Genomic DNA, 16207 nt, shown 5'->3' on the forward strand with positions numbered 1-16207 from the left:
CTGTGAAATGAGATTACTGTGAGACTAGCTAATGAGTTGAGACTCATGAATTTGAACTAATATCTGGCTTGATTGGATCCTTGCAGTGCCCTCTCAGTCTGCAGATAAAAAAAGGGAAATAGCTTACATTTCAATATGGCAGTGCAAACAGATGAGACATTGATTAAAGACCCCTCAATTTAAAAAAAGAAGGAAAGAAGGTGGACCCAAATGCATACAACATTTCCTCAGAGTTATCCCAATAAGGTAGAGTTATTGCAAGATTTCCAGATGATTCACAGTGCCTGAAGTTTCATGTTTGCATGTTCTAGTTCTCCGGATCTTGGAGATCTGAGTTTTCTTATCTGATTTCAAGTCATAAATTATTTTTAGTAATTACTTGGTCAATTGTTCTAGCTAAGGAGACATTAATCCAGAAGTTTCTGGATAGTCCATTTCTATGAACTCATCTTTCTTTAAAGCTTTACAACAGCAATAAAAAATATTCTTCAGCGTTCCACTGTAACTGGCCATTTCAGCATGGGGAATATAGCACCTCCATCTGCCCAGTGATTTAATGTCCCTGCTCTGCCTTGAAGGACTGAAAAATCCCCAAGTCATAGGAAACACAACCTAAGGAGAGTTGCCAGGCAATAGAAGAGAAGCGACTGAAGTGTCTTATACATGCATATTACAGTCTCTGTGGGGAAGCATTTGCTGTCCTTTGGAGGCAGTTTGATCACCTCCATATGGACTGTTGAAAATGTCACAGCCTGCAATTTAGCTCACTAAGAAATACAAGATGTTTTCTTCCTTCTCTCCCGTAGATCTTTCTATCACCTGCCATCTTCCTCAGCCACTTCTAGAAACTGCAAAATTAGGAGTGACAAAACACGCAAAAATGAATCATAGGTAGAAGTGACAGCTCAGAAATATCAAAATGTGCTGTAGGTGGGACTTGATTTAAAATGGAACATGAAAAAGAGCAGGAATTCTTTGAAAAAAATAAGTGATATGCAGAAAGTGGAAATCTAAAGGCTCTGAAAATCCTACTGAGAAAAGAAATAGCAAAAAATCAACACAGCCAAGCGAACACAGCAGAAACTTGTGTAGTTAAGCTGCCAGATGTGTTAGAATTTGCTGATCCAATTTGCTCCTGAGCATTGGCTCCTGTTTGAGTCAGACCTGTCCAGGTCTTTGGTTATTTCTACCTTTTTAAATCTAGGAGCGATTACTTTGGTTCACATTTGCTTCCACTTTACAGGTTTAGGTGCCTTTGTTGACTTAACATTCACTGTAAAAGACACAATGATGTTTTGTTTGCATTGTTGCAATAGCTAAAGCTGAGTCAGCTGCTATAAATACAATTTTACACAGTTTACTTCTCATTCCTTATGACTAAAATGTTTTTTTTTTCCTTAGCCATGCCTGCAATCACTTACAGTGAAGTCTGTGAGCCAAAGCTATCTGATAAACTATGAAAATTGAATCTACTATGAGTATTGAATCTGCTATGGTACCAAGGACCTACTGCATGTCTAACTGCCTCTTTAAATGTAAACATGGAATTACAGGAACTACCTGTGTATGTCCACAGTGCAGCTGGCATTCAAAGTATCCTTCTGGGGCATGCAGTAAAACAATTGCATTTATTTCTCCATTTTTAGGACACACTCTCAGACCTCCTTTTGCTGAAGTGACAACTGAATTCTTTCCCATAATAAGGCAAGGCTTCATTTGTATCTCACAGGTGTTCAGACTTTAGCCTTTTGCATAAATGTGACCTGGATCTAGACCAAAACCAACCTTTTTTTTTGTTTGCTTCATAAAAGACATGCTTTATAAGAGAGACGGCTCCTGCCCCAAAAAGCTTGTGGTTTGCATGTAGGCCCAGAGGTTGCTGAAGGATGCTGCTAACAGGTAAGGAGGATGCACAAAGTAGTAGTGAGACGGCTGTGGGTTCTGGAGTACATAGCAGCCTTGAACACATCCATCTCCGGGGAGAAACTACAATGGAAAACACAAAATTACCTGGGGACAAAGATGCTTCTACACACACCCTTTCATGATCCCGGAACAATGGTAAGCTGTGGCACACTGTGCCTCTCACCTTTAATTCTGTTATGCCAGACAATGCATCCAAAATATCTGTGACATTTAAGATCTCTGGGGCCTCTGAGACTTAATCAAATGTTCTGCTTGTCGTCCTGGTGCCATTCAGCCAAAATATTGCAGAAAAGTGGGGAAGGAGGTTTTTAAGTCTGGAGAAATTGATAGAAATCTTTGTCTTGATTTCGAAGAGCTTCACCTCAGGGCAACAGAGCTGAAGTCAGTTCTTCAGTTCTGGAGAGGCCAGAGCCAGGGAAGTATAATTAGGTGAATACTCGGAAGGATTATCCCATCTGTATGACTTTATAAGTAATTTTTTTCCTCCTTTTTCATCTTAGAGAGTGATCACTTATCTAGAGAAGAGAAAGGCTGGTCTGAGGCAAGAGTTCTCTGAACGCATCTGTACTCTCATACATGCTCCTGGTTCTGAGAAACATCAGCACAGGCTTAAAGAAACACTGTAAGGGGATGCCAAAGCTTCCAGGGAAAATGTAGATCTTTTCCAGCTCTGTTGGAGCTACCTTGTGGAGCTTGAGCCAAAACACAATGTAATTTTACACTCCTGGACCAGTCTGAACATGCATTCCCTTTGAGTGCAGACCAGCACATTAGTTGCTGGCATCAGCATTCTCCTTCTATAAGGAAGGGAAGGGGAGTTGTTGGCAGAGAGGTTTTAAAGCATGATGGGTTTCTTGCAAGCACACAACAAGATGTATTTACTATAAAAATGGACATGTACCATTTTCTTTTAAAATGTGTTTTTCTTCTTGCAAGGGAGGAGGAATAGACTCAGAAAAAAGGTAAAAACACTATATGCTTTTTATTGCATTTCTTCTCCATATGTGTTGTATTGGCTTTTATCCCCTGAGGTATTAAAAAGGAAGGTTGTGAAAACCATTTCAAAGAAATCAAAGAGCACCCAAAATACTCATAAACACAAACAGTTATGCTGCATATATACAACCTTATGTATGGCTTAACTCCTGACCTTGCAGTCTAATGCTCTCCTGTGCTGGGCACACAGAATCTCTAAAAGCAAATTACTCAGCACCAGCACAAGAAATGGACGCTTTGCCCATGCTTTCTACTGGAACAGAAGGAGCCTGTGATCTCTGGGCAGATTTTAAAGACTATGTGATGGATTAATTGACTGAGCTTTCTGGCTGTCCTTCCATCCATGCTGGCTGCCTTTTTTTGTCTGTATTTTTGCTAAGAAGAAAATTGTGATAGATTATCCAAGAGGCTCAGCCCTTCTTCCTTTTCAGAAGCTGGTGCAGCATATTTCCTTTCCTAGAAGTGCTGCCTTCCACAAGTAGCACAATGTATGTGCTTTCAGAGCTTTATCCAAACAAGTCAGCTGTGTTGCTGTAGCATTATTTTTGCAAGCAATGCCTCAAATATCTGCATCTCCAAAAGCAGGGACATAGAAGAAACACTGTGTGGGTGCATAACCAGTGTTGACTTTCTCAGTCTTGCCTGTCTTTCGTAAAATGGTCTCTGAAGTGTTTTTTTCCAAAAAGTACATGGTTGTAATTAAGAGAGAAAAATGAGCTGTTAATCAGAAACAAACTGTTTGCTCTAACAGCTCAGATACACCTGGGGCAGAGATTGCCATGTGTGATACATCCAAATTAAACAGCATATGGACAGGCTTTTCTTTTCATGGTTGCCTTTATCATTAAAAATGAGTATTGTTCTTGTACAACTGGCTTAAGCCCAAGCAGAGTCTGGATGCTTCAGTTGTCCACTATATCCTCAATTATAATTGGTGCTAAAGAGCAAAGGTACTTAGGTTGATTCTGCAAACAGGATATGCTGAGCACTTTTTGTGCCCTTTCACTGGATCTGCTAATATAAAACAGAAATGCCAGTGATTAATATACTGAAGCAACTGATGTATAAAAGATACTAGCCACTGAAGTTCAGAGGTTAATGGGAAGAACTGCATCAGATTCACTTGGGATTCACAGAGGTAATGTATTTTATGAAGTTGCTGTTAAGCTCCTTGCTTCTTTCCTTGAGTGTCCCAGATTCACAGAGCAAATCCAAGAACATGTGTCTACATGAAGTTGCTTCAAGGCATGGTTATTGTATGAAATCACAGCTGCATCTCTAGACAGTTGTGTGTTCTGATGTATGTTTGACGTGGTAGACCAACCAGGCCTTTCAGGCACATAAGTCAGTGCAATTCTGTTGACTTCAGGGCCTTATCAGGTCACATGGTAACCTGCTTCAGCAGCAACCTGTGCTTTGTCTCACACTCTGTTTAGGTCTCATCATGGATTTGCACCATCTGAGGACTTAGAAAAGCAAACGTTAAAGGCAAACAGCAGTAGTGTTACAGAAGCCTCTCACAATGAGGTAAGGATAAACTCAGAGATCAGTGAGAAGTATTGTTTCCTTGGGCATTTTATGCACTCATACCCCTAACCTCACCTTCAAAAGCTACAGCCAACTCTCAGTCATAACGCAATATTTCCATGTATAAGGATTCCTCTGGCAGACTTCAAGATAGTATAATCTTGAAGATAGAAAGTATCGTATTTAGAAATCAGATTTCTTGCAGCACAAGACAGATGTAAATTTGCCGGAAGTGATTAACAGAGAATTCTTTCAGATAATAGTCAAAGAAAATATGAATGACTGGAAAAGGAAGGGAGATGGTAGGTAAAATTCCTACAGTTTTATGTTAGGTAGGCTGAAAAGCATAGTGGTTCAGGAGGTGTTTCATGGACAAGGCTGCTACTATGAAGTTGGCAACTTCCATGGGAAAGGCAGGTCAGAAAACTGAAAGTAGGAACAATTTTAGATACTGAATTTTAATATACTGCTGCATGTCTATCAGAGATCTTGGAAATGCATTGCATTTTCCAGGAATCCCAGTCCCATCACCATTGAATTTTCCATAATATTATTAGAACATTTTCCAAGAAAAACAGCCTAGATATTCGTAGGAGAAAAGGATCAAAGTACAGTAGCTGAGAGATCTGTGCTCAGAAGGCTCAGCACGTCACTGCTGGTATGCTAGAAACACTAATATATAAGGTAGAGCTGACTGTAGAATGGGAGCAGGATTCCTTCAGCAAAATTTGACTTTTCATTCAAGTCATGGAAGTCCTGTAGGTTTAATCAGATTCATTTTCTCTGACCTATCATCGTAATGCACACACGCACACACCCCATTGCCCTTAACTTAATAAATTATCCTTAAAAAAATAAGGATCTTCCTTATTCTGAATTTGGAAGACTGTAAGCTCTTTGAAGAAATGAGACATGATATTTAAACAAGGAGTTTACCTGAAACCCCAATTTTATTTCAGAAGAATGAGTGCTTGTAAATAGCTTTCAGTTCTCTTAGAGACTGGCTTCAACAGAGAGATTGCTTCTGGCCTGTGTTAATTTAGTGAGAGCCATATCTCCAACTCATGCTAATAGCATCTCAGCTGAGATGACTTCAGTGATTTCTGGGAGAGATCTTCTAAATAACATCTGACAGAACAGGTGCTATTAAACATGAGTAAGAGTATTGGAATCTGGGTCTGTATCAAGGTGAGAATCTTGACTGAAAGCTCTTGAAAATGGATTAGGCTTTCACAGTCCTTTTCAGTTATCACTGATCGTTTTCTACTGGGTACCGTGCTGCATATCTCTGTTGTTCTGCATGTTTCTCCTGCTGCCTTACCCTGCAGATCTAGTATTTTCTGTCTTTGCCTCTTTGTCCCAACTCCTTTTCCTTTCCAAGATAATGATGAGATGTTGAAAACACTCTGTTTATCTAGTCTCAAGACATTCAGGGAGAGGTGAAGCACTCTGGAATATCTAAAAAAAAATTTCTCTCTACCTGAGCCATTTACCATAATTCTGTATTTGAGGTGCCCTGATCTCTACTGTGGCTACCAGAAATTAATTTTATTGAGGCAGGAGCAAGTAAGACACCTATAGCCTGACACAACATTCAGAGAAATACAATTGATTTCCATAAGAAAGTCTGATCCTCCAGCATTGATGGCTCATGTTCAAAGAAGTTTAGAATCTTTCTCAGCTGTACTTAGATTAAAGGAAAGCTATTGATGTGATGGATGGCTTATTCCCTGGAGAGCCAAACCGAACAGCAAGTGCCCATTTGGGACAGTGCATTTCAAAGGGGCTTCACTCACTGAAATCTTAGAATTCATCTGCACATTCCATGGGTCAGAAGGGGATATGAATATATTAAGACCAGCTGAATGACTGTGCTGGGTCAGAACACCTATCCATCTAACCCAAGTGCCCTGCTACCAAAAGTATCTATGAACAGACACCTAAGGAAGAATAAGAAATGGCAAACACTTGTGACACTTCCTCCTAAATGTCTCTCAGGCCCCAACTCTTTCCACTTCGGGGACTTCCTGGCTTGGATCTGGTTTTTCAGTGTATGAGCAGTTCTCACTATATTTCTCTTCCATGCACATGTGCAGTCTCACTTTGAACCCATGTCAATTTTTGGCACCCTGAAGTAATTTAGCAACAAGTTCCACAGTCTACTGTTTACTGTGTGAATAATCAAAGTATTTTGTTTGTATTGGACCTGGCTCATGTTATCTTTATTTGATGCTCTCCAGTTCTTGTACTAAAAGAAACTGAACATCAATTCCTATCCATCCACAACATACTTATTTTGGAAATGTATACCACATCATCCCCAGTTATCCCTTTTCCAGACTGCAGTGCCTAGCCTGTTCATTTATCCTTAAAATGACAAGCCTTTCATGCCCTTGATCATCCATCTTTGTTGCCTTTCTGTCAACCTTCTCAAAGTCTGAAGTATCTTCTGAGATGAGGGGACCAGAAATGCATGCTATATTCAAATGGTGGACAAAACATGGACTTATACAGTCACAGAATAGTGTTACATTTTGTTTTGTATTCATTTTCTAATAATGCCAAACATTTGAGTTGCTCTGTTGACTGCTACTGGGTATTGAACTATTGTTTCAATGGAGCCACCTACAAAAGGCCCAAGACCTCCTGAGTGCTGAAGACCAGTTTAAAGCCCATCACTTTGTGTGTGAAGTTAGGATTATTTTTTCCCATGCCCATCGTTTTGTATTTAGCTGTACCAAACATCATCTGTCATTTTATTACACATTTTATTCTTTTTCTCAGTCTTGCTCTAAGACTTCATACAGTCAGCCTGTGCTCTTGCTAGACTGATAAATGTGGTGTCGCCAACAAGCTTTCTTATTCCACTATTCAACCATTTCCAGGTTTTCTTACAAATATGTTGAACAGTAGAGGTCCCAGCACAGATCCCTGAAAAATTTCTCTTGATTCCTCCCTCCATTGAAAGAACTGATTGTTCTGTTTCCTATCTTATAATCATGCAAGACCTTCCTTCTAAGAGCTGCTTTTGGTGAGGGCCTTTGTCAAAGCCTTCTGGAATTAGAAGTATACTGTATTGGCCAGATAACCCTGCCCCACAAGCTTGTTGACACCTTCACAGAAAAAGCAGGCCTTTTATATAAAGCTTCACCAAGTCTATCGGTATGGATTATTTATGGTACAATGCTTATGCAGTTGCCTGCTAACTCTTTATAGTTTCTGTTAGTTTGTCCAATATGGACATCAGTCTGATATTCCTGTAATTCTCTGCTGGGACCTTGACATCAGATATGTTATCCTCCAGTCTTAAGTACCCAGACTGTTTTAAATGAAAGGTTACACAAGTCTCTCAGCAATTCAGCTATTTCATCCTTGAATTACTTCAAAACTCTTGAGTGATTACCATCTGGTCTTGGCAATGTGTCACTGTTCTTTATATCATTTGTTCCCAAACTCCTTCTGTAGTCACTTCAGTATCTTTTATGACCTGAACTAACCCAAGAATCTCTCTTTACTCCTGAGTAAGCCAGGGCATAGAGCAGTTGAGTGACTAACGCTTTTCTGAAAGCACAGGTCTTGCTGATGACATTTGGTTTGGGCTGGGCTATGGTTTGGTTATATTGCCTCCGTTAGCCAGTAATTGAATGTGTAAAGGTACAGTGTAAAGGAAAGTAACAGAGTAGTACAGAGATGGTCATTTGTCATCATTAGTTGTCAGGGGTGGCTGTGTTTGAACACTGGCTGCATTGTTCAGGGGACAAAGTGCCATGAAGTCAGAAGTACCAGCACTGAGGTAGCCCACGCAGTTACCCCCACCAGCATCTGGTGCCTTGCTGCAAAACTGGAAGTAGAGATATTAGTAAGCATTGCAGTAGTGGGGTTATGAAGCAGGAGCTACATGCTGTGTGGTGGTGGGGCCCAAGGAGCACAGCTCAGGAAAATTCTTTCCACATTACAGCCTAACTACAGCCTCCAGAGAGCTTACAGCTAAAAGCAGAGCGCACAGGAACAGGGCTGCCCAGAATGGCAGGGCATTATATATGGCTTTTCGTAAAAGCAATTACAAATGGCTTTTCTTACACTTAGAAGTACTTGGAAAGCAACAATTTTTTAAGCCAGGGATGACATTATCTTGCCTTATGGTGGTCTCAGTTTAGCCTGAGTCCTTGTGTTGAAACAGGGGTCATCATTGCTTTTGGTCTGTGCAGGGGGTTGAATTTGTGTACTGGCACTGGTTTGGTTCTGTGTCTGCACCAGGTGCTTCCACGGCTCCTTTTGCCTCAGACCCAGGGGGAATGAGGAGAAGCTGCAGAGCGGGGCTATTGGGGAGCAGTGAGGGCTGCCTGTACTTCCCTGACGGTTGGTGTGGCCTGAGGGAAAGTCTGCAAAACATCTCTGCTTGCCAGCTGATTTCTCCCTGGGTCAGCAGAGCCAATCTTCATGACTTCCAGGCCTCACAAAGAATTTTCCTCCTCTTTGCTTTCTAATAAATGAGAACACTTGGATCAGTTCACACTGTTGCTTCAAGCTTCCTTATTTCACTGCCTCTAAAGTGAAAAGACTGTAGATCTTTTCCTGTCAGCTTTCAGCTCTGTGCTGCTTCTGGCTCTGTAAGTAGCATAGGCGGAAGGCACTAAAAGTATCAAAATGAATCCCTGGAATATACGTGCAGACATTTCTTAAGCATTTGCATGAGACTAATTCTATAATTTATCAAGTTGAGCCCTGAAAGAGCATATTCTCTCCCAGACCAAGAGCAGAGTAGTGTGAGCTAAGACTTTTTTGGTCAAGTGATAAAAGTGGCTACTGGTAGATGACTTGCTTAAGTGAGTTTTCATCATCAAGCTAAAACATAACAGTTAAGATAAGGCTTAATAACAGGTGGTTTTTTCCTTACTAGCACATTACACTGAACTGATGATGGTCCATGAGTCCCATCAACCCACAGCTAGTTTCATGTCTTAATGAGAGTTGCTTAACAGTGGGCTGTGCTCTGGACTGTACTGAAGTGTGTTTGCACTGTGGAAACCCCATATAATTTAAAATAAAAATCTGTTTTGGATGTAACATTGTCTTAAAAAACCCAAACCCTCTCTTGCTGCAAATAGTTAATAGTGGAAGGAGTGGTGAAAACAGCAAGAAATTGCAGGAAGATTTATGATAGACTTAAAGGCTAAAAGGCAGAAAGAGAGATGAAGAGATTTTAGAGAACTGGCAAAATCACAATGAGAAATGTCAGTAAGTTTGTCTAAGGGTCAGACCCATCTCCCTGCCTTCAGCCAACTGAGAGGTAGATGCACAGTCTAAAATGCTCTGGCACTCTGGTCCATGGGAAAAATATGTCTTCAACTCCCATCTCAAGACAGAATGAACTGCTCTGTTGGAGGTGTTTATGTTCCAGGTGGACTGTGGAGGAAGGCCACTAGCTTGGTTGGCTAACATTAGCAGAGATGAACTCCAGACCTAGTCTAGTCTTGAGCAAGGCTTTTAGGGTTCAGTTTTCAAAGAAGCAGCCATGCAATTCCATATGTGGCAGTATGTGTGTGACATGCTACTGACTTGAAGGTACATTTTTCCTTTTCCAATTAATGCAAGTCCTTAAGTTGTCCTCTGTGAAAATTTCACAAAGCTCTATTGTTGACTTTGGATCTTTCCCTGATTCCAGCTTTGATGTCTTGGGATGGCTGGGGGGTGTGGAATGATTGCTGGAGGTGACTTATTGATATGTTGTACCCCCCTCCTTAAGAGAAGGTAAATGTCCAGGGTGGAATGCAGTGGATATGCAAGGAATCTGTTCCATAATAATTCCCTAAGCAACATAACCTGCAACCTTAGATGTTAGCAACACCAAAGGAGCTTGGTATGCTGACTCTAAGAGAAACAACATGGAGGGTGGAGCAGAGTGGAGACACCGTGGCCAGGCTTTGTGATATCACCGCAGGGATGGGGAACTGGAACTACTGGAACAAGAATGGAAGATCCCTGCACTGAATCCACTGAAGCAAGGAGGTGAAACAATGGGGGTTCTGTCAATGCTGTTGTCTTAGTTTTGATTTATACCATAAGTGCCCAGTTCTGGAGCAGTGGCACACTAAATCATGTTCTCTGGGTGAACTTTGCTCATTAGAATCTCATTATAATACCAAAACACACCTCCATCCCCAAAACTACCTGCCTTCAAGGTGCGACCACCCCTCACTGAGCATGCGCTCTGAATTTTCTTTAGCGTATACCTTTGAAAGTAAAGCGAGGAGATTTTTACACCAATCATAATAAAGGTATGTATGACTAGAGTCGCTCAAGCTCCACCTAAAAATAAGAAAACATAAAAGGGCTTAAGAGAGGAGGAATGCTAGGGAAGACACCATCACAGGCAAGTCAGAAGGACATTGCCGACTTCTGGGATCAGTCGACAGGCTGAACCTCTCTTCCTCCCCTATAGGGATGCCTATTCGGTAAGATTTGAACCCTCAGCTATACCGAGTGCTTCCCCGGGAAACTTAGAAATCTCCATAGAGTTTTTCCATAATTTAGTTTGCTTGTATTATTGTTTGCACGTGCTTTGCAGGCAGTATATTTATCACTGGTAATCCAAAAGAACCTGTACTCCTGTTGCTTTAATAAACTGTACATTAAAATCTAGCTGTGATAGTTCGTCAGATGCAACCAAACTCCCTAAGTCTGGCCATGACAGTTCATTGAATGTGACTAAATTGAAAGTACAGCGCACTGTTAGTACATCCATAATCATGATAGTTCAATATATTGAACGTGACCGGACTTATAGTTCTGAATTGGGCATCACTCAGAGTCTAAGCCTAGCTGCCCCCAGCCCCTCTGATATCTGAGGACAAGCTGGAATGCAAGGGGGTTTATTTTCTGCCAAACTCCATCACACTTTAACGCAACAGGGGGACACTTGCCAAAAAGTCAGCAATTGTGCATGCAGATACCTGAATTCCACCTGGTGAGCTGGATGGTTTTGTGACTCTGAAAACTGTCTCTTTTTCTTTAATTTCAGAGCCCCACTTTTCTCCATTATATAAAGCACAATGATACTTGAGTTGTATGTGTGTTGCAATGATTAATGGATTAATGCTTGGAAAACGCTGTAGAAAATGTAGAAATGCTTTAGAAAAGTGTTCAGACATTTTCTATATTGTTTTAATTTTTAAAGATCTGATCACCAGATTAATTAAACCAACCAATTAATCTCATAGTGTAATTTGCAATCCCCTAATAGATCTCCTTTGACTGGATCTCAATGATTTCTTTATTTTGCTCTTTTCTTTGTCTTGATCTCTTGCCAGACTATAACACGGCACCAGTTCAGCACACGCTCTGGCTTTTCTTAGGAGACTCTGTGCTGGGAGTGGACATCACGACCTATAGTAAGTATTTCAAGCTCTTCCTATTCCTAACTGCTGCTCACAGATGGACCAGCAGTTTTTAAGTCCTTCCTTGCTCCCTCACTAGACTAAACTCGGTACTCAGCATGCTCTGAGTTCAGCCCTCTTTTTTTAAACAGTAAAACTTCCCTGATGGCTGAGGGCCAGGTGGGTAGTCTGTAGGTAGTGGGCCTGCAGTGAAAAGAGGTGGAACTACAGGTCTTTCACCCTCTCCTTTTCTTATCCTTTCCCCACCTCCTGCACCTAAAAAGTTCTGAGGTCCCTTCCCATTGCCTTTTAGCTAAAACACCTCCTAAGCTTGTACAGAAGGAAAAGGCTGAATGGGGCCAAAGCAAGAGGTATTTGAAGAAAATGGTGCAGGGAAACTGCAGAATTAAAAAAAAAAATTTTTTTGTGAATACAATAAAAAGGGTGAGGGAGGTTTTTTTTTCCCTTACAGCCATATTTTTGCCCTGTTTACTCACATTTCTTTTTATTTGTCAGAACAACAGGTTTTGGACAATCTTTCATTAACATAGTGATCTCCCAGCAATTATTTTAGTACAGAAAACTGAGCTTGTCAACTGGAGGTATACAAAGCTTTGTGGTTGAATTCACACACAAGTATTGTTTTTTAGGTCAGAAGTCAGTGGGTTTCAGACTTCATTGGTTCCCATCTTACCTTTCCAAACAGCTAATTTTGAGATGATTTGATGAATACCCAGATCAGATGCAGACAGTGCTTAAGTGCCACTGTAGGTTGGCACCACTTCTCTTCAAGGCTTACTCTGAATGCTGCATTGTAAATTCCAAATGCTGCATTGTAAACCCATTCAAAACATATGAGACCATGCACTGAAGAATAGGTTTTGCTATAAACTGTATGTTGGCCAGTCTTTGCTGAAAGGTAGCTGACTTGTCTGTGCTTGTAAATGATATTTAAAACTTGCTGAAGTCTGTGTTTCAAGTTACAGTTTAGCTAAGTAAAGGTCAGTTTAGAAGACTATCTAAACATTTAATCAAAATCTGGTTTTTTGCCTTAAGTGTCTTTGTTGTATTTCAACACTGTCCATTAAATGCAGTTTTAGTATTGGTTCATGTTTTGGATTACTGTCAAGTACACTTCTAACTCTTAAGGATTGCCATATTTCAACCCAAAGCCTGCTCTTTGCTACAGAACATTGATCTGAATTTCTAAAGTGACTCAGATGGAAAATGGTTTTAAAAAAAAGGGCAATTTGGTAACTGAAAAGGCTCACTCAGCAGATCAGAGAATAGTTTTAACTATTCAGGCTAGAGAGATATATGCCTACAGTCACATATGATTGCATAGCTAATATTACACATACTATTGCGTAAAAATTCCTATTTGTCTTCCAGGTTTGCTCATCTCTTTTAATAAGTCAGTTCATAAAGACATACAGTTTATATATTTTAGCAAAAGAAGCCTGCACTTCTGCTTGAAAAACAGAAAGGTAATTTTGAGGTTTCAATGTCGTAGTCTATTAGATTCCCTGATGTTTTCCCTGATCATCTTTGTCATGAAAAGCAGAGTTTAGGAGTACATGTATTAATTTCTCATAAGCATGCTGTGGTTTAAACGTGGCTATATCACAAAATTAGTTAGGCAGTTTGGAAAGAATGTATTTTCTTCCAGTATTTTACAGTTTTATCTCTACTTTCAATCTCTATATCACAACACAAGTCTTTCTCAATGGTGTTAAAATTTGGTGATTTTTTCCAGGCTTAAAGCTTGAGATGTATAACGGAGTAGCAATTAGCAGGCACACAGGCAGTCTTTTGTAAGGATGGTCTTTGGCCATAAGACCTGCCAGGGCAGTTCTACTGTGGTTTCTGGATAATTCCCGTTCCCAGGGGACCAGTGGGAGCCCAGAGCTCAGTGTAACTGTGATGGCAATGGGGGGCTTCTCATTGCCCTGGCCATTGGCCTGGCAGTATGTGCAACATGGGACAATGTTAATGAGGAGGTAATGGCTACCATATTCCTCTTCCCACATCACTTCTAAAGGAGAGTGTTTCTCCTCATGAGATCAAGTCTAAAAAACAGTATTTGGTTGTGTCCCTTGTATATATAAAGTGGTCTACAAAAATGGAGTAAACATCACAGACTAGCCTATAGGAAATAAAAAGCAGAGGAACATAAGCTTCCCTGTGGTAATGAAGAAAATTTAAATGGTTTGCTGGAACGTAATGCTCTTTCTACATGACAAATAAAATACTTTGCTTTTCTTCACTTGCTGCCTTCCATTATGTAGTTATGAATTACAAAAAGACCTTTGTGGCTCTCTGCATGTTCCTAAGAACACAACAGGCATTTTCCTCCTTTTGTCTCTTAGGAAGAAGAGTCCAAGCACACCATCATCAGATACTTTCATGTAAGGATTAGTGATTAATGCTCCTTACTGTAACAGATAGAAACAGCTAGATGTCTCGTAATGCACTTCCAATGTTCCCAGAGAGTGGTTGTGGAGACACTCTCTAGCTTTGCATTCAGAAGGTAATGACCTGATAGTAAAAGAAAACTAAATTGGACTGATGGAAATATAACTGTGTCTTAAATCCAAATCACGTACTGGGTTTCTATTTCACTTCTGTTGTTTGCTAGGTAATGAAGGATAGACTTCTATCATTCATTATAACATGGCATTATAGTTATGACTGAGAAAACACTCTCATGCTAAAACCTTCCACTCAGCTGCATAAAACTTTCTGGCAAAATTACCCCTTGGGCTGAAATTACTTATGCTTGTTCTCCTCCCAGAAGTAATTTGTTTTTTAAAAGTATTACAATGCTCTTTGGCAGTGGTGAGAGAAATACATTAAAAAAATAGGAAAAGAAAAGAAAGTACTTTCTTACAAAATGTGATTCTTTGATCATTAAGAAATGACTAACAGTTACAACTTCAGACTTGCTGGGTTCCATACCTAAGGAGCATAGATGATTGTTCTGTGTTTGGAAAAGTCTCTTTGGTTAGAAATATCAGCACAGTCTCGCCAAATCCATTTGACTTTTCAAGGCAACCATGAGTCATTCTGCAAAAATATGTTCAGGGTATCTGTGAGTGTTTGCGTTTGTGCAGGCAATGGGATATTTCATGTTCACAGAGGACTGTGTGGCTAACAATGTATTTTGTATATGTAAATATATGTCTACTGTCATGTAAATGTACACACTAGCACATACTATTTCTGACTTTTTGGAGTTCTGTTGGAAAAATTGGCCCTTGGTATTTATTCTGTTGCTTCCCTCTTCCTTCCAATAGGTTATAATGACATGTAAGTAAACAAGTGGAATTGGGTAGACAAATCATTTATGCCATGAAGATTTTTTTCATTATTATTTTCACATTGCAGTGGAACTGAAAGAATGTTCAAACGTAGCATATGAGGAGAAGTAATTGGAACAACAGTAGTGTCAGTGAAATGATTCCTAGTACCACAAGAAGAGGCTACTAATCTAGTAGGGTGAACAGGTGAGAGAAGAGTACTTGGGATGTCATTGGATTGCCTGTCTGACTGAGACATTTTATTTCAAAACATACAGTATGTCTCTTGTTTATAGAGACTTCAATAAATTTTCAGAATCAAATCTAGCAGTAAAGCCTTCCAGGCTTCCAAGTCTGTGCATGTCCTTCCATTCTGCTGCAGTTGGTAATAGTGCACCATAACAGCAATCACTCAGAAACCTGATATTCTGCTCTGGTAACTTTATACCAAGTCTCAGCGGTTAAATAATCATGTGATTTCCCCTCTATTCAGTGCACACAGGGAAGTCTTGTCCACAGGCTGGACCATACATGGAATAAAGGGAAACTGTGCCACCTGCAACCCTGTTCTATCACTGAGATTAAACTAAACCCAGAAACCATAAGGAGAGCTGATCTCCATAGTTTCAGCTTATTGCTTCCAAATCTGATGTAATATTGGGGAGTTTTAGAATAACTACCAGAGCTCTGTTTGGCTATGTAAGTGCAAAGGGGGGAGGTCAGTTGTGGTTACCCACAAAAAAATATTTCATTATGCGCCAGATGTTTTGGCATGGCCTGCACCTCAGCTTGACAGAGTTCTGAAAGGCACAATGCCAAATAAGGGGGTGGTCATATGAATATATTAAGGTATTTCATTGCATCACTGATCCTTAGTGCTCTTAAGGTTTTATATCTCCTGAATACTTTGAGGTTTATGATTTTACAACAGAACTGTAAACCAGAGCCACACTAGTGGCCCCAGTACCTAGGGTTATAGGACCATTTTTCCTCCAAGGCCGATCCTTTCAGTCTGTGCCCCAGTACTTGGAGAACATGGCTGTAATGTATCAAAGCTTGATTTATCTCAAAATTGGCAGTGTC

Source organism: Harpia harpyja, chromosome 1 (genome assembly GCF_026419915.1).
Source record: "Harpia harpyja isolate bHarHar1 chromosome 1, bHarHar1 primary haplotype, whole genome shotgun sequence".
Taxonomy (NCBI): domain Eukaryota; kingdom Metazoa; phylum Chordata; class Aves; order Accipitriformes; family Accipitridae; genus Harpia; species Harpia harpyja.